Here is a 24,506-nt window from a genome sequence, read left to right on the forward strand (position 1 = left end):
CAGGCAGTAGCACGAACAGATCGATTGAGTGCTGGAGTATTATTCGGTGACTGATTCCAAATGTTCTTACCCACAAATATATGTTCAGAACTGTAACAACAGCAGTGCCCACCCATGTGGAAGGAAACAAAAATAATGGCTATTGAAAAATGAGTATATGTCAGCATAATGCTAGGCAATTTCCATGTAATAGATTATTTGTTACCCATTATAATACTTTAAGTTTGATATCATTATCCCTAGGTGATAGAACACTAAACTAAATCTTAGGAGCTTCCTGAGGGGCTCAGCACCTGCCAGTGCAGGAGATGTGGGTTTGATCCCCTGAAGAAGGAAATGGCAACCCACTTCAGTATTATTGTCTGGGAAACCCCATGGACAGAGGAACCTGGTGGGTTACAGTCCATGGGGTTGCAAAAGTGCCGGACACGACTTAGCAACTGAATAACAACAACAAACTAAAGCTTGAGACATTTAAGATAGTTTTTCAAGTCCCCATCCAGCAGATGACTGAGGCAGTATTTGAATCCATATCCATCTCTCGAGGGACTATCCAAAGACCTTTGGGAGTCCAAGCTACTCCTGTTCTAGGACTTACCCCAGCCCACATTATTTCAACTTTGTTAAAATATACAGCTCATTTTAAGCACAATTTTATATTAGCAGATCTCTTGAATTGCAATTGATAAATTGAAATAACTTTCTGGCATTAGAACTTAAGCAATTATGATTTTTATTTTATAACAAAAAATTGTATACCATGTAGTCTTTGGCTTTTTGTCTTTTTCAGGGTGCAAACTGTTCTGGAGGCTCTTGAAAAGTTCATGGTTCTCATGTACTTACCAAACACAGCAGTTTGAGAATGAATCTGGAAATGCTACTCCGTCCTCTCAAGCAAGCTGTGTAGGCTTTTACAGCTTACCCCAAACTTCATCTTCAATGGTATGTTTTCACCGTGATTGAAAATGCTTGAGTTGAACAGTTCTAGTTATATTTCCTTTGACCTAGAGGAACGGGAAGCAAGATTCCCTCCTTGCTTCCACAATAATTAGTAGGTAGTGCTACCCTGAAACAAAAGACATGCAGCAAACATTTCTGTTTGTCTTTCCTTCTAGACTGGGAACTGTTTGAGGTCACTGACCATTTTTAATTAATTCTTACAATCTAGAACTTATCATTTTTGTTAGCACATACTAATAAGCATTTCAAGAAATACTTGTTGAATAGACACAAGAAAGAATGGGTGGATATGAGTAAGTAACTCTGACCTCAAGTCTTCTGGCAAGCTCATGACAGGCCTCACCTTAGAATCTGGTTTCCTGGCATTTAGCTCAGCTGTGTTCAGACCTGATCATATTCTTTTGATCACTTCCATAAATTAGAGTTCCTTTTCACTGAATGCAGGTAGAGAGACTTTAGACTGTTAACTTCTGACAGCATTAGGAAAAATATTATTACTAGTCTTCTGGTTGCCAAAACACAAAAGTTATATACACTTGGATAATTTGTCCTTGTTCTTAAATTCTTGTCTCTTTTCTGTTTTCAAAGCTTAACTGCTTCATATTAACATCTCATTCAGAATGATCCATTTGGCTATTTCGGACTGTGGATTCTTTCTCTGATTTTTTTTTTTTTTTTTTCTGGCTCTGCCACGCAGCTTGAGGGGTCTTAGTTCTCCCATCAGGGACTGAACCTGGGCCCAGGACAGTGAAAGCACCAGGTCTTAACCATTGGATCACCAGGAAATTCCCTCTTTCTCTGATTTCTTATCCTGATGAATCATACCGTCTCTTCCATTCTATGATTTCTACAATTTACCCTTACATTCCTCTCGCCTTGTCTTGTGTACGCTACAGCATCATGTGTACAACTTTGGAGAGTTATGCCAGAGAGTGAGAGGAAATAGTAACCCAGTTTATTGACAGAGGAATAAATGGAATAGATTTCAGAAAATAATAGATGATCAATTCAAAATCTTTAACAAGTAATTCCCTTACATCATCAGAGTAACATGATGGGTATTCGTTTGTTGTTAGATGGCTAGGGAACTTAAAATATCGTATTCAGTTCACTTCAGTCGCTCAGATCAATAATCATTCATTTACACCAATTCAAAAAATGCCACACTGGGTGAATGAGAGGGGAGGATGAATTGGGAGAGCAGGATTGACGTATATACACTACCATGTGTAGAATAGACAGCTAGTAGGAAACTGCTGTATAACACACGGTGCTCAGCTCTGTGCTCTGATGACCTAGATGGGTGGGGTGGGCGTGGGTGGGAAGGAGGCTCAAGAGGAAGGAGATATATGTATATCTACAGCAGATTCATATTGTTGTACAACAGAAAGTAACCCATTGAAAAGCAATTATGCTTCAATCTAAAAAATTTAAAAATATCACTTAAAACATTTTCAAGGTACTTCAGAATAAATGTAACCATTTATTTTATTGGTAACCATTTATTTTATTGGTAGAAGCCAAGCCAGGCCAGTACGTATAGAAACTCAAAATGTTTTGTCTTCATTTTTAAAGCATTATTTCCTACATGTGGAATTATTTTTGCTTTTAAAATACACAGTAGACCTTAGCTACTAAGCCCTCCCAGAACCTATACACCTGAGATGAATCTTGCTTTATATCAGAATTTGTTTAGCTAAATGTGAGATATTTCCTCCCTTCAGTTCAGTTCAGTCCAGTCGCTCAGTCATGTCCGACGCTGCGACCCCATGAATCGCAGCACTCCAGGCCTTGAATGAGCAACATAGAATTTCTTTCCGGGATGCAAGAGAAAGGAGACTATTTTGCAGTTCCCAGTAGGATCTGTTGCAGTGGGTTTATGTCAACATTCAGTCCCAGCACCTATGAGCAGGATCTAGCAAATGGATTCCATGATTTGCCCTCAAAATTGGGGATTTCCAGAATTCTACAAGCAGACCTTGGGCTGACTAGTGTCAGATGAATGTTCTTCTCTCTAGGGAGCCACAGAGAAGAATGGCCCCCTGTTTTCAAGGAGGAGAATCTGGTCATAGTGGATTAGATGAGCAAAAAGATGGGATGGTGAAGAAAGGACAGATCCTTTCGTTTGTAAAGTAGGGGAAAGTGATGATCACAGCTGACTTCTAAAGGGGGATGATGTGTATGAAGGGTCCTTTAGTTCTGCTGATGTCATGGGGGTTTTAGAGCTAGATTTAGTTGTGTTGTTGTTCAGTTGCTCAGTCATGTCTGATTCTTTGCAACCCGATGGACTGTAGCAAGTCAGGCTTCCCCGTCCTTCACTATCTCCTGGAGCTTGCTCAAACTCATGTCCTTTGAGTCGGTGATGCCATCCAACCATTTCATCCTCCGTCATCCCCTTCTCCTCCTGCCTTCAATCTTTCCCAGCTAGATTTATGGATTGGGGATAGAGAGATCTTCGTTTCTTGTAGGATAAAGTATAATTTGGAACCTTGAGGGAGAGGAGAGATGGCGTGGGAGAGTGTGAGAAAACTGAGAAAAGCTAATGTGAGCTGGATGTTGTGTGAGGCTGGGGTGTTAACAGGTGAGAAGTTACTAGGATGGGGAGACTGAAATGACTTTTAATTAGAGCTGGGTGCCCTAATCAACTTGAAGTTGTTTGGGTAGTGAATATAAACAAGCCCCATTTCCATCTCTCCACATCTTCAGTTAACTCTCTAAATCCTCATGTCTATGAGGTATTTTGGGCTTTCCTGGTGGCTCAGTGGTAAGGAACCCACCTGCCAATGCAGGAGACATGGGTTCAAACCCTGGGTTGGGAAGATCCCCTGGAGAAGGAAATAGCAGTCTACTCCAGTATTCTTGTCTGGAAAATCCCATGGCCAGAGGAGCCTGGAGTGCTATAGTTCATGAGGTCACAAGAGAGTCAGACACGATTTAGCAACTGAACAATAACAAATGAGGTGTTTTAGTGCTTTATTTTGCTTTTATGAAATTTAAGCAGAGTCTAGATAGATAAAATGTTGAGGGACATAGCTTTCTTGAGAGTGTGTGAAAAAAATATTCTTCACGTGGAATAATTTGGCAGAATATGGAACTGAAAACTAGAAGCAAACTCCACTACTAAGAACTGGTAGAAATCTTGGTGAGAACTCAAATTCCACCAGATGTGGAATAGCAATTCCAGAATTCTTTTCATGCCTCTTAAGAGGCAACAGATAACACCTGAGATAGATATTTGTATTAAATTAGTTTTTCTTTTACATATGTAATGCATTTTAGGAAATTGAGGAGTAAAATATCAAAGTTATAATTATTTTTGTGCTGTGCTTAGTCACTCAGTTGTGTCTGACTCTTTGCAACCCACTGGACTATAGCCGACCAGGCTCCTCTGTCTATGGGATTTTTTAGGCAAGAGTACTGAAGTGGTTGCTATTTCCTTCTCCTGGGGAGCTTTCCTACACAGGGATCAATCCTGCGTCTCCTGTGTCTCCTGCATTACAAGTGGATTCTTTACCTGCTGAGCCTTTGGGGAAGCCAAGTATTTCTGCACATGTTTTTTAAAATACTGTGGACATTTTTAAGTGTACACTTCAGTTGTATTGTCTATATTTTGGTCGTTGTACAACCATCAAGGTATTTAGGAGAACTTCAGTGTAGTACTAGAAGAAGATGAAGATGGCTTTTGAAAAAATACAATTTTGAAAAATTTCTTGTATATTCGTAAAAGCATGCTTTTAAAAAAGTGATTTCTCAGTTTATGTTGATCACTGTTGATTGTCTACTCAGCTTCCATTCTCTCCCCATGTTTCCCCTTCAAAAAGCCCTGATTCTGTTCACATGTCTTCAAGTCCCACAAAACCCCCAGCAATTCATGAGAACCTTGTTTCTTAGCTCCAGGATTGGGTCCTAATGGATCAAAGCCAGAGCCTTTCAGAAACCCATGTGTAAGTCAATCATAGCACTGTTTACTGATGATTGTTATTGGTCCCCGAATGGGTATCAGCTTAGAGTGAAAGATTTTTATTTTCTTTGACATAGTCTAAAGTGGTAACGATTTTCTTACAACAGTGAGTAGGAGAATAAGCCTCTGGATTAAGCCAAATCTGTTGGCAGCACTAAAGATCATTGAAAAGGACACGTGTTCCTGATGATGTTCCAGGGAGTTACCAAAGCAAATCAACCCTTAAGTTAGCCTTACCTCTGGAAGTCAGGTGGCAAGAAATTATCTGACTCTTCAAGCCAGTTTCTTAGTTTTCTCAAAGCTACTTGAAAGTATCTTAATGATACGATGCAGACATATTTTGCTAGATTTTTATAGCTCAGTGAGGTAAGTAGGATTGATATGACCATCATCATTTAAAAAATGAGGATGTGAGCTCAGAAATGTGGAGTAACTTGCTCAGGTTACTACTCAGGATAAATTTCAGAAGTTGCTCTAGAACTCAGCTAGGTCTTTTCTGAGTCTTAGGTTTACTTCTTTTTTCCTTGGGACCACTAGTTTACAGTCAGTCATTCCTGTCTAGGTAAAAAAAAAAAAAAATGCAGTTGTATGTTCTTACCAAGCAAAAGAGAAAAATCTACAACTACTTTATTTTTAATTTTATGTATCTGTTGGCTGTGCTGGGTCTTTGTTGGTGTGCATGGGCTTCCTAGTTGTCATGAGTAGGGGCTACTCTGTAGCTGTGGGGTGAGGGCTTCTCATTGTGATGGCTTCTCTTGTTGGAGAGCAAGGGCTCTGGAGCACCGGCTCAGTAGTTGTGGTGCATGGGCTTAGTTGATCCACAGCACGTGGAATCCTCCCAGACCAGGGATTGAACCTGTGTCCTCTGTACTTCAAGGTGGGTTCTTAACCACTGGACCACCAGGGAAGTCATACAACTACTTGAACATCCTAATTATTCCTCTATATGATATTCTACCAACCTGGCTCAGATATCTAGATTTCTACTTCAGTTTTATTTTGAATCATAAAAAGAGAATGAGGAAGATGGTTTTCATATATTTCAAGAATATCCATGATTCTTATATATTCAAGATAGGCCTATTCACCTCTGCAGAAATGGAGTAATACAGAGATTTTAATTGAAGTGAAGGAAAACTCTGATTATCCTTTTGCATGAGGACAAGCTTTGGGCAATACTTTGGCTGTTACAGCTGTTTATTCCTGTGAAATTTGCGTATTGATAGAGGTCACCTTTTTCCTGGATGAAAGTGAAAGTGAAAGTTGTTCAGTCATGTCCAACTCTTTGCGACCCCTGGGACTATACAGTCCATGGAATTCTCTAGGCCAGAATACTGGAGTGAGTAGCCTTTCCCTTCTTCAGGGGATCTTCCCAACCCAGGGATCAAACTCAGGTCTCCCACATTGCAGGCAGATTCTTTATTGTCTGAGCCACCAGGGAAGCCCAAGAATACTGGAGTAGGTAGCCTATCCCTTCTCCAGCGGATCTTCCTGACCCAGGTATCAAACCGGGGTCTCCTGCAATACAGGCAGATTCTTTACCAACTGAGGTATCAGGGTTGGCAAAGATAATTCAAAGATCACATCGTTAGAGCTAAGCTGGGAGAGGGAAGAAACTAATAGTGGGGATGGAGTTGTTGGTAGCTCTAACTCAAGATCTGTTCCCTCAAGAATCAGAATGAGACCTTCTGTTTCAGGTCTAATCGAGTCTTTTTGGAGCTCTTAATTCTGAGATAACTGATTTGAGTCATCTTTCCAAGGTCAGTCATCGACCACCTGCTTCTCACAAAGAGGGACATGTATGTACTTCATGGGACAGCCAAAGTGATTCATCTGGGCACACACTAAGTACAAACTCATAGAGAATCACGCTCAATTCCCATTAGAACTGGGTTTTTATTTCCTCTAGGGGATGCGAACTTGGCTAGTTACTGTATTCTGTTACGTATTTTTCTTTATCAGATGCTATCTTCTTGCTTTTCAGAGTTCTTTAGACTCTTGAGATTAAAAGAAAGAAAATCAGAAGTAAAATATTTTAATAAACAATCTTATCTAATGCTGCCTTTTATGACAGCAGGTTGTGGTAAATTAAAGAACAGGCACAAGTTTTTAGATTCCCCTCTCATTAAGAGGTGGAGTATATGATTTCTCCTTTGTATTTGAGTGGACTCTGTGACTGCTTGAGCAATAGAATATAATCAAAATGATATTCTATCAGTTTCCGCATCCAAGCCTTAAGACAATGCTAGTTTCCTGTGGCAGGCAGAATTCTGAGATGTCCTCCAAAATTCTCACCCTTAGAGTCCATGACCAATAGTACACTCTCCTTTTGATTATGGGTATGACCTGTGACTATAAAGGATCTGACCATATGTGGAAAAGATGAATTGATTTGCAGGTGTAATTAAGATTCCTAACAAGCTGGCTTTGAGTTAAAGGGAAGTTATCCTGGTTAGGTCAGCCTTAATCAGGTGGGCTCATTAAAAGACGCTGTGTCTTCCAACAAATGGTGCTGGGACAACTGAATACCCATCTGAGAGAATGAAGGTGGATCTCTCTTCATACTACACACAAAAATGAACTCAAAATGGATAACAGACCAAGTGTAAAACCCATAGAAAACATAGGAGTAAGTCTTCATGAATTTGGATTAGGCACTAATTTCTTAGATACAACTTCAAAAGTACAAGTGGCAAAAGACATAACAGACAAATTGTACTTCATCAAAATAAAAGCTTTGTGATTCAAAGGACAAAATCAAGAAAGTGAAAAATCAACTCACAGAAGGGGAAATATATTCACAAATTGTATATCTCATAAAGGACTTGTGTCCATGATATATAAAGAACCTTTATTATTCAATAATAAAAATATGAATTATGTATCTTAAAAAGGGGCAAAGAGTTTGAATAGACACTTTCCCAATAAAGATACACATGAAAGGACACTGAATACCATTAGTCATTAGGTAAATGAGACACAAAAGTACAATGAGATACTTAAAAAAAAAAATACCTATTTCATTATTCATTCAAATGAATCTTTTAGCTATTCTGTCAGTCTTATAAGGGTAATTTTGTTTTCATATTCCTCTAGTTTTCTCTTGGAATCCTTCTGACTGTATTAAAGATGGACAGGTGAGTTTGTCTTAGGAGGAGCTAAAAGACATTGATAGATATACCTTCAATTCAAAAAAGAAAAAAAAAATGAAATACTTATTTTACTGAGGTGGAGATGTGATTTCTGCTATATTTGAAAGCAAACAATAAGGCTGTCTCAGTGGTAAAGAATATGCTTGCCAATGCAGGAGACGGAGGTTTGATTCCTGTTTTGGGAAGATCCCCGGGAGAAGGAAAGAGCAACCCACTCCAGTATTCTTGCCTGGGAAATGCCATGGACAGAGGAGCCTGGTGGGCTTACAGTCCCCAGGGTCGCAAAGAGTTGGACATGACTGAAGGACTAAACAACAACAGTGAAGATTCCTGGGATTAAATTAATTAAATAATGCATTCTCGTTATTATATATTATTCAATTAATTATAGCTATATTATCTATAATATATATTATTATATAATATATATGTAACATATACAATATATTATATATATTATTTTAAATAATATATATGTAACATATAATACAATATAATATATAACATAATATCTTATATATGATATATAATCATATTATATTGTGTATAATACATTATTATATATAATATAATAAAGTATAATGTGATAATATAATGTAATACATAATAATATATATTATATAAATATATAATATAATTATATATAATATATATTAGTATATATCATAATTATATATTATATATTAGTATATAATAATATATATTATATTATATTAGAAATATATACTTATATATAATATGCATTATATGTAATATGTATGTAATATACAATTATATATTATATACTAATATAATATATTATAATTATATATTTATATTTATATAATTATAATATATAATTATATGATTATATATAATTATAATATATTTACATTATAATTATATATAATATATACACATGTAATATACATAATATATATTGTATATATAAATTATAAAGTATATAATTATAATATATATAAAATATATATTATATATAAATAAAAATATATATTACATAATATATATAACATATTTATATATAATATAATATATAATATATGTAAATAAAAATATATAATATAATATATAATATATGTAAATAAAAATATATTATATAATATACATATTTATATATAATATATAATATATATAAAATATATATAATTATATATACAATATATATAATTATATATACAAATATATACAATATATGCAATTATATGTACAAATATATACACAAATATATATACAAATATACATTATGCATACTATATATAATATACACAAATATAATTATATATACAATATCTATAATATATAATTGTATTACTAATATATTATTAATATAATATATATAATATATTATGTATATTATATATTAGATAATTATAGGTCATATATTATATAATATATTATATATTACATAATTATATATCATATATTATATATTACATAATTATATATCATATACTATACACATTATATTAATATATAATATAAATAAAATATATATTATATAATATATAATTATATAATATATGATATATATGATATATATAATTATATATATCATATATATAATTATATATACAAATATACACAATATACAATATATACAATTATATATACAATTATATATACAAATATACATTATATATACAATATATAATATATTAAAATATAATTATATTTGTATAATACAAATATAATTATATATACAATATAATATATATTATATAATATATAAATATATTAATATATATTACATGTTATATATGTTATATAATATATATTATATTATATATAAATATATTAATATATATTACATGTTATATATGTTATATTATATAACATATATTATATGTTATATAATATAACATATTATATGTTATATAATATAACATATTATATATGTTATATAATATAACATATTATATATGTTATATAATATAATATATATAAGTGTATATAATTATATAGTTATGTTATAATTATAGTTGTATAATAATAAATAATATATTAAACTGTATATGAATAATATATATGAAATATTTCATGTATATTTTGTATATATTATTTTATATTATATATTATAAATGATATTATATATTATATATTACATTTTATATATAATGAATAAATAATATAAATATTATTCTATAATAATAATTATATAATATTATATTACTATATTATAAAATATATAATATATATTGTTTATATATATATGCTCCTCCATCCATGGGATTGTCCATGCAAGAATACTGGTGTGGGTTGCCATTTCCTTCTCCAGAGTATCCTCCCAACCCAGGGATCGAACCTGGGTGTCCCGCATTGTAGGCAGATGCTTTACCATCTGACCCACCAGGGAAGCCCATATTATATGTATTAAAATATATTAATATATAATATATATTAATATAACAATTATAATTTATAAAATATTTATAATATATAATATATAATTATATAATAATAATATATACAAAATATATAAAATAATGAGAATGCATTATTCAATTAATTTATTCCCAGTTACCTAATTATTGTATATAATATATATTATATAAAAATAAATATATATATTTATATATTATATATATATTTGTGTTTAAGTCAGGAAGAGAAACAAAAGAGAAAAAAATGAAAACAAAAGCAATGTGAACACATCAAATTCAAATCAAGAAAGTTAAGTAATTACCACAAAACCCACTCATGACTATATTGTTATAAATATGGAGAAATGGCAATAACAAATGAATTCCTTATGTTTTTATACTTCTGGTTGATTAGTATTTCTATACTAAATAAAAAGTACTGTGTAGTAACATTTTAGTCTCAGTGCCCATATGTATTAGTCATTGTGGCTAAAGCCAATTTGCTCACAAGTATGATAATTACCTAATTTGTGTAGGGAAAGCTCTCCTCATTACTGGAATAAAGTTTCTAATTCCAGTAAAAAGAATATTCAGATATTCTTGGGCAGAGTGTCAATGCATGGGCTTCAAATCTGGTTTGTTTTGTTAAAATTAGAATCAACAGTTTGAGAGCTACAGCTTCATAAGGAAGTAATTGCATTAGTCACCCTCTTGGCACTACACGGGTATTAATTTTTTCCTTTCATCAATCTCTCTTGACTCTTTCACAATTTTATAAGGTCCCCCACAAAGCCAAATTAATAGTGTTTCTTTCTTCAAAACTCATGAATGTGCATTAATAATCAATGATCCTGGAAGAATAAAAGAAACAACTTTAGAATTTCTAGATTATTTGATGGGCAGCTGCATTCCATAGGATATTTAGAAAAGTCTCCTACCTGTTATATCCTTATTATAGACAAATTGATGGTGGTTGATAATATTAGATAAAAATCTAACTAGAAAAATTCTCTACCTGAGGGAAGGTGCTTTGTCAGCACCTCTAAGCCACATTCACATCACAGTTTGCTATTGTCATTTAGTCACTAAGTCGTGTCCGACTCTACGAACCCATGGACCATAGCCCACCAGACTCCTCTGTCCATGGGATTTCCTAGGCAAGAATACTGGAGTGGGTTGCCATGCCCTCCTCCAGGGGATTTTCCCAACCCAGGGAACGAACCAGAGTTTCCTACATTGCAGGTGGATTCTTTACCACTGAGCCACCAGGGAAGCCCAGTTCAATGCATTGTTAAGTATCAGAATTCAAATATACTGTGTTATTTTCTGTAAAATTTTTAAGACTAAGCTCGTGTGTCTTATGGCCAGCCTTGCCAAAATTGTTGTTAAATTTTATTATATTTTACAGTGGAAATTGGAGTAGGAAAGGTCACATTAAGGGCCACATTTTATGTGAAGTTTCTGTTGTTGTTCAGTCATTAAGTCGTGTCCAACTCTTTGTGACCCGATGGACTGCAGCACGTTGGGCTTCCCTGTGCTTCACTATCCTGGAGTGTGCTGAAACTCATGTCCATTGAGTCAGTGATGCAATCCAACCGTCTTATCCTCTGTCGTCCCCTTCTCCTCCTGCCTTCAATCTTTCCCAGCATCAGGGTCTTTTCCAATGATTAAGCTCTTCGCATCAGGTGGCGAAAGTATTGGAGCTTTGTCTTCAGCATCAGTCCTTCCAACGAATATTCAGGGTTGCTTTCCTTTAGGATGGACAGGTTTGATCTCTTTGCAGTCCAAGGGACCCTCAAGAGTCTTCTCCAGCACCACAATTTGAAAGCATAAGTTCACCACATTAACAGCATTGTGTGAAGAGCATGGGACTTGGAGGCTGATGGACCAGAATTTCAATCACAGTTGCATCCTTCTTGAACTCCATCATCTTGGGCAAGTTAATTAACATCTATAACCTTTATTTATTTTTGAAATGAGAATAATACTACATGCCTCCCAGGATTCTCTTAAAGGATTAAATCAGATAACCCTAGGAAAAATGGTTGGCACAGTGTCTGACATATTATTTATTATTTTTATCAAATAGTAATCATTACATTTATCATTTATATCAGTCACCAAAAAAATGATTTAAATAGAGGAAGGTTTATTTTCATTTGTTTAAGTCTTCTTTCATTGCACTGTTCCTCTTCTAGCTGGAATTTCCCCATCCTTTCTAGCTTTATTCCTTTTTACTTTCACTTTCTGTAATGATATTACTTAGCCAAAAAAAAAAAACTTTATGAAAAGTTCTGATCCTGTTTACTAATCCTGCTTATCATAATGTTAAATCTATGCTCTTTTCTCAGTTGGATTTTACATCTTTCCACAGGCTTCCCTGGGGGCTCGGTGGTAAAGAATCCGCCTGCCAATGCAGGAAGACAGAGGAGAGGCGGGTTTGGTGTCTAGATCAGGAAGACCCCCTGGAGGAGGAAACGGCAACCTACTCCAGTACTCTTGCCTGGAAAATCTTGTGGACAGAGGAGCCTGGTGGGCTACAGTCCATGGGGTTGCAAAGAGCTGGACATGACCAAGCGACTAAATAGCAACAACCACCACTTGTAAGAGGATCCCATATCTGTCTCAAACTGAAGGATTCACATTTAAGTCCTGTCAGGACCCATAGTGGGGAGAGGTTATCTCTGGCAGAGATTCACATCTATGAATGCTGACAGGACTGATCCTGATAGAACCTGAGAGACCTCTCTCTCGCCCTAATATGAAGGTGGCTTGGCAGTGCCTCAAGGGTCCCATGTGATTATTGGGCCCTAGATCCCCAAGATGCTTTGGTCTCTACGTCATTTATTCATTCAAATAGAAAAAAATATTTATATGTATCAACTGAATGCAGTGCTCTTTTCATAGGTCAGTTTCAGATTGGGAATAATGGAGTTCTGAAGACAGCATACAATCTGATATAAATGCAAGGCATTTGTTATGTTCGATATAGGATACCAGAGAGGCTAAATGTAAATGATAACAAAAGTGAGTTAAAATTGCAAACACACAACTATGACCCTTTGTTGTCTACATACACAGGTTCAGTCCAAAGATCTTCATAAGACGGTAGTATTTTGAGCAGACTATACTATTTTCAATTTTTGAATACTATTTGATTTTCAACATTATATCGAAAATGAACCTCTTTAATCACTTCATACTGCTGATGGAAATAGAGACATACATACATATATAGAGACACACACACACATATATATATATATATAGAGAGAGGAGCCAGGCTCCTCTGTCCGTGGAATTCTCCAGGCCAGAATACTGGAGTGGGTTGCCTTTCCCTTCTCCAGGGGACCTTCCCAACCCAGGGATTGAACCCAGGTCTCCTGCATTGTAGGCAGATTCTTTACCAACTGCGCTATCAGGGAAGCCCTCTGAATGTATACACCTATCTGTTACTACCTGTATTTAGAGGATTGTGATACACTGTAAATATAGAAAAAGCAAATTATTTCCAGAAAGAAAAGTAGAATAAAATTTGCCCCCTACCCCTACCTCAGTGCTCAATTATGTTAACATAGTTTGAAGTCTATGCCAAACCATTTTTCATTTAACTGTAGTGCTGAAACTGTACCAGTTGTTACTTGCTCCTGCTTAGATAAAAAACTGTGGCCAGCACTCTGCCTCATGCTGACTTCATCAGGGAAGCATGTGTAGGTGGATTTCTTAGAAACTTATAGTTCAAGGTCAGAAAAGTAAAATTGTCCAAATAATTCTCACAGATATAAAAACAAACTCTTCTTTCCCTTTGTCTCTTCTCTCAGCCTTTTGCCCTGTTCCATTGTGGACCTAAGTTTTAATAGTAACAATGTTTTGATCACTAATTTTACATAGTATATTCAAATCTTCCAGAATTTTGGGAAAAAAAAAAATCCTTCCATTTCAATTCAAACTCAGAATTTCCATTCTCAGTATTCTCAGATGAGGGCTCACTTTGAAACATATATTGAATGGCCACTGTATGCTACATTCTTATTGGACAGGGGGACAATAAAAGTGAATTTAGCATGATTATTCCTTTAAGGAATTCACAATGCAGCAGGCAAAATGGGCATAAAAGTAATATGAAAATTCTTTGAGAGAATGCTAGACAAGTTGCAGTGTACACATAGCCAAGAAGAATCCACAGGGATCAGAGAAAACTTCACAGAAGAGATGGCATTGAGGTGTCCTGCCCCGAGGCAAGAGGAGTTGGAAAGGCATTCCAAGCAAAGAGAAAGGCATGAGCAAATCTATGGGAAATGGGCAAATGAGCATTGTGGTTAAGCATGGAAGCAAGTCCAATCGGCTAAAGCATAAGGTTTATCACGAAGAAATTTGTGCCAACAGAGACAAATTTGTGTACTTAGGATCCTAAAAGTGAGCCACTGAAGCCTCTTTCTCATACTGGATCATAGTTCTTCCACTATGTTAACACCAAATAAGTAAACTCAGCTCTCTTTAACACCTGAGGTCAAATGAATGTTGGTTTTTTTTTTCCCTGTTTTGTGTTATTTTTGCCACACAATGTGGCATGAGGGATCTTAGTTCCCCAATCAGGGATCAAACCCTGCATCAGATTTAAATGAATGGTTTTGGACACAGTGCTTTAGCCTTGGGTGGCAGGGTTACTTTTCTGGAAATACACACTTCCCTGGTGGCTCAGATGGTAAAGAATCTGCCCGCAATGAAGGAGACTTGGGTTTGATCCCTGGGTTGGGAAGATCCCAAGGGAGAAGGGAATGGCAACCCACTCCAGTATTCTTGCCTGGAGAATTCCACGGACAGAGGAGCCTGGCAGGCTACAGCCCACGGGGTCGCAAAGAGTTGGATGCAACTAATACTTTCATTTTCACACATGGCCAGATGATACTGTCTTGCTACTCAGTTACCTTCATCATGTTTGTGAAAGATAAATATCATTCTAAATAGTCATCCCTGCGTTTCTATATACGTACCATGACCAGGTAGCAATATGAAAGAGAAACCACAAAATTTTGGTAAATGGCTCTACTTGAACGTCAACAGGAAGCTGATAATTAAAAGCAAATTTCCATGCTTTTTAAATCGAGGAAGGTGTTTCTGGGAGGAAAGTGGAACCCACTTATTTCAGCTACAAGTATTTAGAAAGTATTTCTTGAAAATAACTAGCCATGAGATGACTTCTTGGGGGTGTCATCCTGTTCTTCCCTCTCACCTTAGCTTTCAAAGAAAACTCAAACTTTTGGAAGAATCTTTTTGTTATGGTTCAACTCTTGGTGCCAGTGATCCCTGAAGGTGGGCCACCAGCTGCTCTTAAAGAGATGATGTGACATCATAACCAAAAGAAGCAGCTTATCACTAAATTCTATCCACTCTCGCCCCACGTGGGTAATGACTGAACAAGATAAACTGCATCTTGTGTGGGTGAGGGCGGAGAAATTGAGAGGAATTTGGGTGTGAGGCTGTACAGGTAGAATTGTCCTTTGTGTTGCTGTTGTATAGTCGCTCAGTCATGTCTGATTTGCGACCACATGGACTGTAGCCTACGAGTTCCTCTTCACATGAAATTCTCCAGGCAAGAATACTGGAGTGGGTTGCCATTTCCTTCTCCAGGGGATCTTTAACAATGCATTTAAACAGGCTGGAAGTGGGGTGGGGCTTTTGTACTTCAGATATGGAGGAAAATTCTCTGGTTTTCAAAATAGAATTAGGACACTTACAACAAAATAATGAGTTTTCCAACTCTTATCAGTGATCTCTGGGACCCTGACCTTTTCAGAACCATCTTATCTTTTCTCATTTTTGCCGCAAGGACTTACTGAAAGGCTGTCTTGAGACAGCAGACAGAATTTGGCCCCAAACAGTTTTTCTTCTCCCCCCATAAAAAGGTTTCACTACTACCATTCTCTGCATGGCATGGAGTACTGGGAGGCAATACGTAAGAGTCAGGATGAAACTATTCTGTTGAATCAAGAATGAACTAAATGTCAGAGACTCTGTGTTCTAGAGCAACAATTTCCAGGATTGATACATCTTAATCAAGTAATGAGGTGGCTTTTCCGGTGGTGTTTCCCACACCGGAGAGAGGAACAGATTTGCCGCTTTGCTCCGATGGCTGCTAGCAGCAGTGTTGGTTGTTAACAGAGACATTTACACGGAACCACCAGTTGGCAGGGGCTAACACTTTGTTACTTGCTATTCCCACATGCTGAGGATTGTGGGAAGGCTGCCAAGCTCGCTGTTTCATGTAGCTCTTCAGTATAATAACAGCAACAGCCACAAAAAAAGCCTGGGGAAAAAATAAGGAGGAAAAAGAAGAGGAGGAAAGGAAAATGGAACTAACTCCCTGGTTTCCTATTAAACACGAGTGGAATGAGAACATTTTAGTGGCACTTTTCTTTCCCTCTCTTCTTTCTTTCTCTATCTTTTGCTTTCTCTCTTTGTGCCTCCCTTTAAAAGGCGTTTTAAATTGAGGTGGATGCTTCTCAAACTTTAAAGTTTTTTCAGGTCACCTCAGGGTCCTATTAAAATGCAGATCCTGATTCTGCCAGTTGGAGGTGAAGCCTTAAGGGTCTTCATTTCTAACAGCACCTGGTGATACAGAGGCTGTTGAACCTGGTTCTGGTCTTATTATTTGACCATCAGGGCTGAAGGGATGGTAAAAGAAATAACACAGGACCAATTCTGCTAATGATGGCTGTGGTCATCTGAAAAGCAAGGGCTCTGAAATGGCAGTGACATCTTTCTGCCCCAGTTCCCCTAGGTACCTCAGATTGGACCCTTTCTATATTATAATCCCAATCAGAAAAATTGCCTGATTAGAAGAAATATTAGGCGTCAGAAGACTTTGATCCTAGCTGCAGCTCTGTTGCTAATTGTGTGACAATAGACAAGTCCTATATCCTCTCTGGGTCTCAATTTGCTCATCCATACCTAAGATGGTTACACATTATATGCTTGAACAGTTGTTTCAGTACTAACTTGATGAGATGTTGTAGCCTATCTATAGTAAGTCTCCTATGTACGAACCTTCAACTTGTAAACTTTTGAAGGTGGGAACACGCATTCCTATTTTTGGGGGGATGGAAATCTTGGTTTCTAAAGAAAAGATGCGTGTCTATGAACCTGACTCTGGGTGTGGGAATAGAAAAAACGATTCTGGCAGTGATTGGCTGAAAATGCCAAGAAAAGAATCTGGTAACCAAAATTGCACTATAGGGTCATATGAAAAGGGAGGTTAGTTGGATTCAATGTTGAGCCTTTGACTTCAGCAAGGAACTTGTGCCATCAACATCAGGCATGAGCGAAATTGCAGCTTGCCCTTCTCTTCTGTTACTGGTGATCCTTCAGGTCTCCCATCTCCCACCTCCTCTCCCTCTTTCAGCCAGTGACTCTCCTTACCTGCTCACTCGAGGCCAGACTGTGTATGTGAGCTGTTGTAATATACTACTGTACTTTGCAGGGTACTATATTGTAAGATTTTAAATGTTTTATTTTTTGTGTTTGTTTTAATGTATTACTTGTGTGAAAAGTATGATAAGCCTATTATAGTACTGTATAGTGGATTGTTGGAGAAGGCAATGGCACCCCACTCCAGTACTCTTGCCTGGAAAATCCCATGGATGGAGGAGCCTGGTAGGCCACAGTCCATGGGGTCGCTAAGAGTCGGACACCACTGAGCGACTTCACTTTCACTTTTCCCTTTCATGCACTGGAGAAGGAAATGGCAACCCACTCCAGTATTCTTGTCTGGAGAATCCCAGGGACATCGGAGCCCAGTGGCTGTCGTCTATGGGGTCGCACAGAGTCGGACACGACTGAAGCGACTTAGCAGCAGCAGCAGCAGCAGCATAGTGGATTGTGTTAATTGGGTATCTAGACGAACTGTTGGACTTACAGACAAACTGGACACATTTCTATTGAAAAAAAATATTATTTCCGGCTAGAAATCTCATTACAGGATAGCTGGTATGTTAAAAAGACAAAACAAAACATGGCAAATAGAGACAAAGCAAGCATCATTATAAAGATTCAAAACGATGATGTATCTTTTAACGTGATTTTTCTGGAGAAGCAAGAATAAGGTTTTTTTTAGGAGACTCTGGAAGGCCTTAGTAGAGTGCAGAAGGGCATGTGAGAGGAAGGCCAAATAACTGAGTAAAATGTATTGTGAGGGAGAAGGAGCTGAGTCGGAGAAAAAAGAATTGCAAGGGTACAATAAGCACGAAGACAGAAATACGAATCTTTGTCAAAGAGAGCAAGAAACCAGAAGAAGAGCCTGGAAGATCGAAGTTTTCAATCTTCAAGACAAACCAGAGAAACCCTCTAAGAATATAGACCATAGGACAGAAAGATGGTAGACTTTGAGGCAAAAACTTATGTCATACCCATAGAATAGTCTTGAAAAAGAGAAGAAAAATAGGAGTAGAAGCAATAGTCTATAATTTATGAAAGAAGATACTCTGGGGAAAAATGACCAGTGTTTTCAAATCAACATGGCTCTTTCCATTCCAAGCAAAACTAATTTAAAAGGAACCAAACTCAAACCCATCTTGGCAAAATTTTGAAATATGACAATTAAGAAAAATTTTACATGTATTCTGAGAGAAAGACAAATTGGATATCTAAAAATTCTTTTAAAATGGTTGATTTTAGATATCTCTTCTAAAACATCTACTGTGAGAGTAATTGGAAGGCAATGAAAGTTTTCTTTAGACAATCTTCCAAGTTTTGAGGGGAAAAGTTTTGGTTAAAAAATTTTAAAGTCAAATTGTTTTCTCTTGTGATGGTAATAGAAGTAGATATGTGTTTTTAAATTTTTGGCTGTAAAAACAAGGTCTTAAAATGTGCTACTTTGTGAACTTTTTAGAAATAAAATTATTTAAAGACTTACTGTGGTTTCCTGAAAAGTGATTCAAAAGAGAAAACATAAAATGAGCAAATCATCATAGTAAAGAATTGATTAATTAAGCCAGTGAATTGTGAAGAGAAGTGAAAATAATTTTTGTAAATCTTTTGTAAACATTACAAACCTAAATGTCATAAAACAACCGTTGAAAGAATAGGTACTCATACTATACATAAAAATAATATTTAAAATTATAGATAATGCATTCAAGCACTACTAAATGGAAGCATGGGAACTAAAAGTGTGTTCAATTATCTTCTATATAGTAGGTTTCATTCTTGTCTTTCATATTTAGAGATAGAATGATTTCAAATGATTAAATAATAGGTTTCATTTTTGCTTTTAACATTTGGAAATAGAATGATTTTTAAGTGGTCTTAAAACTGCTAAAAACTAAAAATGATATCAATAAATCTCTGCAAAAAAGCAAATCAATTATAATCCATGTAGAAATTTATTCAAAAACCACTAAGAAAACAGAAATCATTAAATCAAGAATGCATACAGATGATAAAATATTACAGTGATTAAAAGTAAATTATTTAAAGTAGTTAAAATTTGTGAAATCTGGTTAATGCACCATTCATTAAGGGGAAAATCTGCAACATTAAATGCTTGTTATTAAATGAATAAAACTCACAAGTCAATGACTTTAGCCTTTACCCTAATAAACTAAGAAAAGAACAACAAATTAAACCTAAAGAAAGAAGAAAGTGTTTAATAGCACTTCTACAGAAAATTTTCCAGGCAACTGAAAAGGAGAGGGCATTCCTAACTCATTCTATGAGCCAGCTGTACCCTGTTACCAAAGCCAGACAGACACATGACAAGAAAAGGAAACTACAGGCCAATATTTCTTGCGAACATAGGTGTGACATTTCTAAACGAAATGTTACCAAATTGAATTCAGCAATATGTTAAAAAGATAATAATACATCAGGACTGAGTGGAGTTTATCCCACGAAGGCAAGGTTGCTTTCATGTCTGAAAATCAATTACTGAATGTACTTGAACATATTAACAAATGTATATGGTCATTTTACAAATTTATATGTAACCAGTACTACACAACATCGTCATTTCAGTAAGCACAGAAAAAGTATTTGATAAAATCCAACACTCATTTCTCATGTAAAACCTCAGGAAACTACAAATAGAATGGAATGTCCCCAACCCAATAAAGAGAATCTAGGAAAAACATACAATTAACATGAGACTTCACGAAATGCTTCCCTCCTAAAACAAGGAACAGACAACAAATAAGAATGCTCACTCTCATCATTTTCTCTCAGCATTGTATGTAAGAGTCTAGCCCGTGCATTTAGGCAAGAAAAAGAAACAAAAGGCAAAGAAAGAAGTAAAACTGTCTTTACTCACAGATGACATAACTGTCTATGTAGAAAATCCAGTGGAATCTATATAAAGCCATGAGACCAATGAGTGAGTTTAGCATCCTTGCATAATATAAGATCTATGTATAATTAATCCATTATACTTTTATACACTATCAGTGAGCAACTGGAAATAGATATGAGAAAAACAGTACCATTTATAATGGCATCAAAAATATGAAAGGATAGATTTAACTTGAAGTTTTCAAGATTTGTACACTAAAAATTACAAAATATTCCTGAGAAAAATGAAACAGAGTCTAAATATATGGAAAGACATACCCTGTACACAGATCAGAAATCTCAGTATTTTTAAACTGTCAATTTTCCCTAGATTCATCTATCATATAAGTGTAGTCCTATCAATCCCCGGAGTTATGGGGCAGCTTTGGTAGAAATTGACATTGATAAGTTGATTCTAAATTTCATATGAAATACAAAGTACCTTGAGTAGTCAAACCACTTTTTAAAAATTAATCAATTTATTTTAATTGGAGGCTAATTGCTTTACAATATTAGCATAAAGTTGGATTAACATTATATAATTGTAAAACATATTAAGTGGCAGTAATCAAGGGAGTGTAGTATTGGTATTCAGATAAAAAAATGAATCAATGTAACAGAATAGTCCAGGAAAAGGGTCACCCACACACAGATAACTAATTTTTGATCATTTAGCTTTTTAGCAGAAAACATAGAGGGGTATTTTTGTTATTTTGAGACAGGCAAAGATTTCTCAGATAAAATACAAATGAACAAATTGGAATTCGTCTAAATTAAAATAGTCTTCTTACTGTACACTCCATTAAACGTGGAAATGCAAGTCTACGCCTAGAAAAATGTACCTGTAATGGATAGATTTCACAAAAGCATTTTATCCAAAATACATAAAGAACTTCTACAAAACAACAATAAAAGGAAAACGAAAACTAATATAAAATGATTAAATGATTTAAATATATATTTCTCAAAAAGGGCAATAAACATATTAATATATATTCAACACCATTAGCTACAAGGGAAAAACAAATTAAATCCATAATGAGGTACTATTTTACACCAATTATGATGACCAAAAAGAAAAAAGACTAGCAATTCCAAATATTTGCAAGAATGTGGAACAATTGGATCACTAATACTTCACTGATAGGAGTGATCCAACCATACTGGAAACAGTTTGGCAGCTTCTTATAAAGTTAGACATGTTCTTACCCTTAATCCAGTAATTTCACTTCTAGGTATTTATTCAAGAAAACTAAAAACATATGTCCAAACAATGTCTTTTATAAGATGTTGATATTAGCTTCATTGTGAATAGCCAGAAAAGAAAAACAAACCAAATATTTATCAAGAGAAACATGGGTAAATAATTTTTGGATTATTCATATATTGTGCCAATAAAAAGAAACAAATTAGGATAAACTCAACAATATAAAATGATCATTATGTTGAGTAAAGGAAGCCAGAGACATAAGAAAACATACTGCATTTTTCCACCCATTTGAATTCCAAGGACAGACTAAACTTGTCTGCAGTGATCGAACTTAGAAAGTAACTGGTCTCTGGAGAATGGGAATTTGGAAAGGCACTCAACGGTACTTTTCCAGTAACAGAAATGTTGTATGTCTTGTCCAGGTGGTCCTTGCATGCACAGATAGGATTGCCGAAAACATCAACTGTGAGATCTGATAATTTTTTTTAAAAGTACACTGTATTTTTGGTATAATTGTGTTTCTTTGTACATATGTGTTTGTGTGGGTACATGTGGATATGCACATAAGTCTATATATGTGTGTGTATGTGTATGTATGGGCTTCCCTGGTGGCTCAGACGGTAAAGAATCTGCCTGCAATGTGGGAGACCTGGGTTCGATCCCTGGGTTGGGAAGATCCCCTGGAGGAGGGCATGGTAAGCTACTCCAATATTCTTGGCTGGAGAATTTCCATGGACAGAGGAGTCTGGCAGCTACAGGCCATGGAGTTGCAAACAGCTGGACATGACTGAACAACTGAACAAACACATGTGTATGTATATGTATACATGTATATGCATATGCATATCTAAACCTAATCTCCTGAAATATTAAAGTGATGACTCTCCATCAGATCAATTGTTAGTAAAGACACATGGGTGTATTAGAAAGATACCAGATATTTTCCTTTAATCACTAGGCATTTAATCTAGGCACTCTCCAAGTAGAAAATCATACTTTACAAGATAAATATTAGTTTTTCCCAGTAATACATACTTACACAGTTTAGTGCAATAAGCAGATGGAGGACATTGAGACAGAGATTACAATGTCTGAAACTAAGTTCATTTTATCTTAATGATGAAGTTGTTCATTTTGTTAATTCAAAGGTTTCCCAATGCAAATAGTATAGGGTTTAATTTTCTATTTTTCTCCTCCCTCCCTTTTCACTGAACATGATTGAAAATCTAATGGGTCAAACAAAAAAAGGTTAGTGTATTTTTCTCTGATAATAATCTCAAGCAGTTGTTCTTCTCTAACTGGTAACTTTGGTTTTTTCATTTTGAACTTCACATAATGCATTTTATATATGGAAAGTGAGAGAGAGATAGACAAACAGACAAAGATTGAAAGGGGCTGGACCAATTAATTACTCATCCCAACATCACTGAATGAGGAAAAATGGAAAAGCAAAAGTGGAACAGTCCATTGAGGAAAAAGAAACATCAGGCTTTGGAAATATATTACCCTTTACAGCTAACATTTATAGAGCATCTAGTGTGTGGCCATCATTTCAAATTTGTTTTTTATGTTATTTCATTTAATCCTAAAAACAACACCCCATGGCTTTCTCTAACCTTTTCCAATGCCATAATGAATGTCAACCACACCAAGGAAATAGTTATATATAAAATTCTGCTTTTGCTTTTATAAGAGGGGGGTTAACTCTTAGAAGAGTAGTCACCAGTTATTAGTTATTCAAATACATTTCTTGACAAAGTCCTAATAACAACCGATCTAAAATAATACAGAAAACCAAGACCAAAAAAAAAATCACCATCATGACATCAAACACAAAATATTTACTTCTTAACAATATATTTCTAGTGAAAAATCCTAGAGTACATTGCTGCAGCCAAGGGCTCAAATGAACTTCATTCCATAGCTAATACTTGTGCACAGACTTTTAAGTCATCTCCCTCATGTGTGTAATATAATTTTCACCCTGGTGTGATTTTCACTCTCTCCTTTTGTACATGATCAAACCACTCCACAGATTCATAAAAATAGCTGTTTCTTGCTCAGCTTGCAATAGAAAATGATGTGTTTGTAGTTTCAGCAGTGCTGATATTGTGTGAGTAATGTCTGTATTTGGTCGTCTGGGTGCTTATTAGTAGAGGAAGAACATTCAAATTTGCTTTTAAAAATTTACACGGAGCAGCTACCCCTTCATTAGAGGTGGGTGGGGAGAAAGGAGAAGACAGAAGACCCTGGTTTATCTCTTTACACAGTGGCCTGTTTTGGACTATCCCCAGAATTCAATTAGATGTTGCAGCTCAAGAGAGTTAGTTCTTCCATCTTCATTTTACTGGTGGTTATGGTAGAATACAGCTTAATCACCTCCTAATCACAAAAATGCAAAAACCCCAGATGATCTTGTACCTCATTCAAGACACTCCTTTTAATTTGTATTACAGCTGATCTTTCTACCAAAATACTGAACTGCTGTTACTGTCCCTTCCCTCGTTTGTGGTCAGAGCGCAGTGCTAATGAGAAAAAAAAGT

The 24,506-nt window shown here is 35.5% G+C and overlaps 1 protein-coding gene across 3 annotated transcripts in view; it reads right to left on the bottom strand.

Moving 5' to 3' along the window:
• Positions 1–24,506, bottom strand: part of LOC145516678 (uncharacterized) — a 744,489-nt gene that overhangs the window by 55,287 nt on the left and 664,696 nt on the right. Inside the window, exon 3 of one of the 3 annotated variants that reach the window (XR_014061656.1) lies at positions 24,382–24,488. The exons of the other annotated variants lie outside the window; for them this stretch is intronic. The gene's annotated coding sequence lies outside the window, so the exon portion shown is untranslated. Of the gene's footprint in view, positions 1–24,381; positions 24,489–24,506 lie in introns of those variants that run through there. 3 annotated transcript variants of the gene reach the window in all.

This window comes from Giraffa tippelskirchi, chromosome 8 (assembly GCF_054371585.1).
Source record: "Giraffa tippelskirchi isolate mGirTip1 chromosome 8, T2T-mGirTip1v1.2.pri, whole genome shotgun sequence".
NCBI lineage: Eukaryota > Metazoa > Chordata > Mammalia > Artiodactyla > Giraffidae > Giraffa > Giraffa tippelskirchi.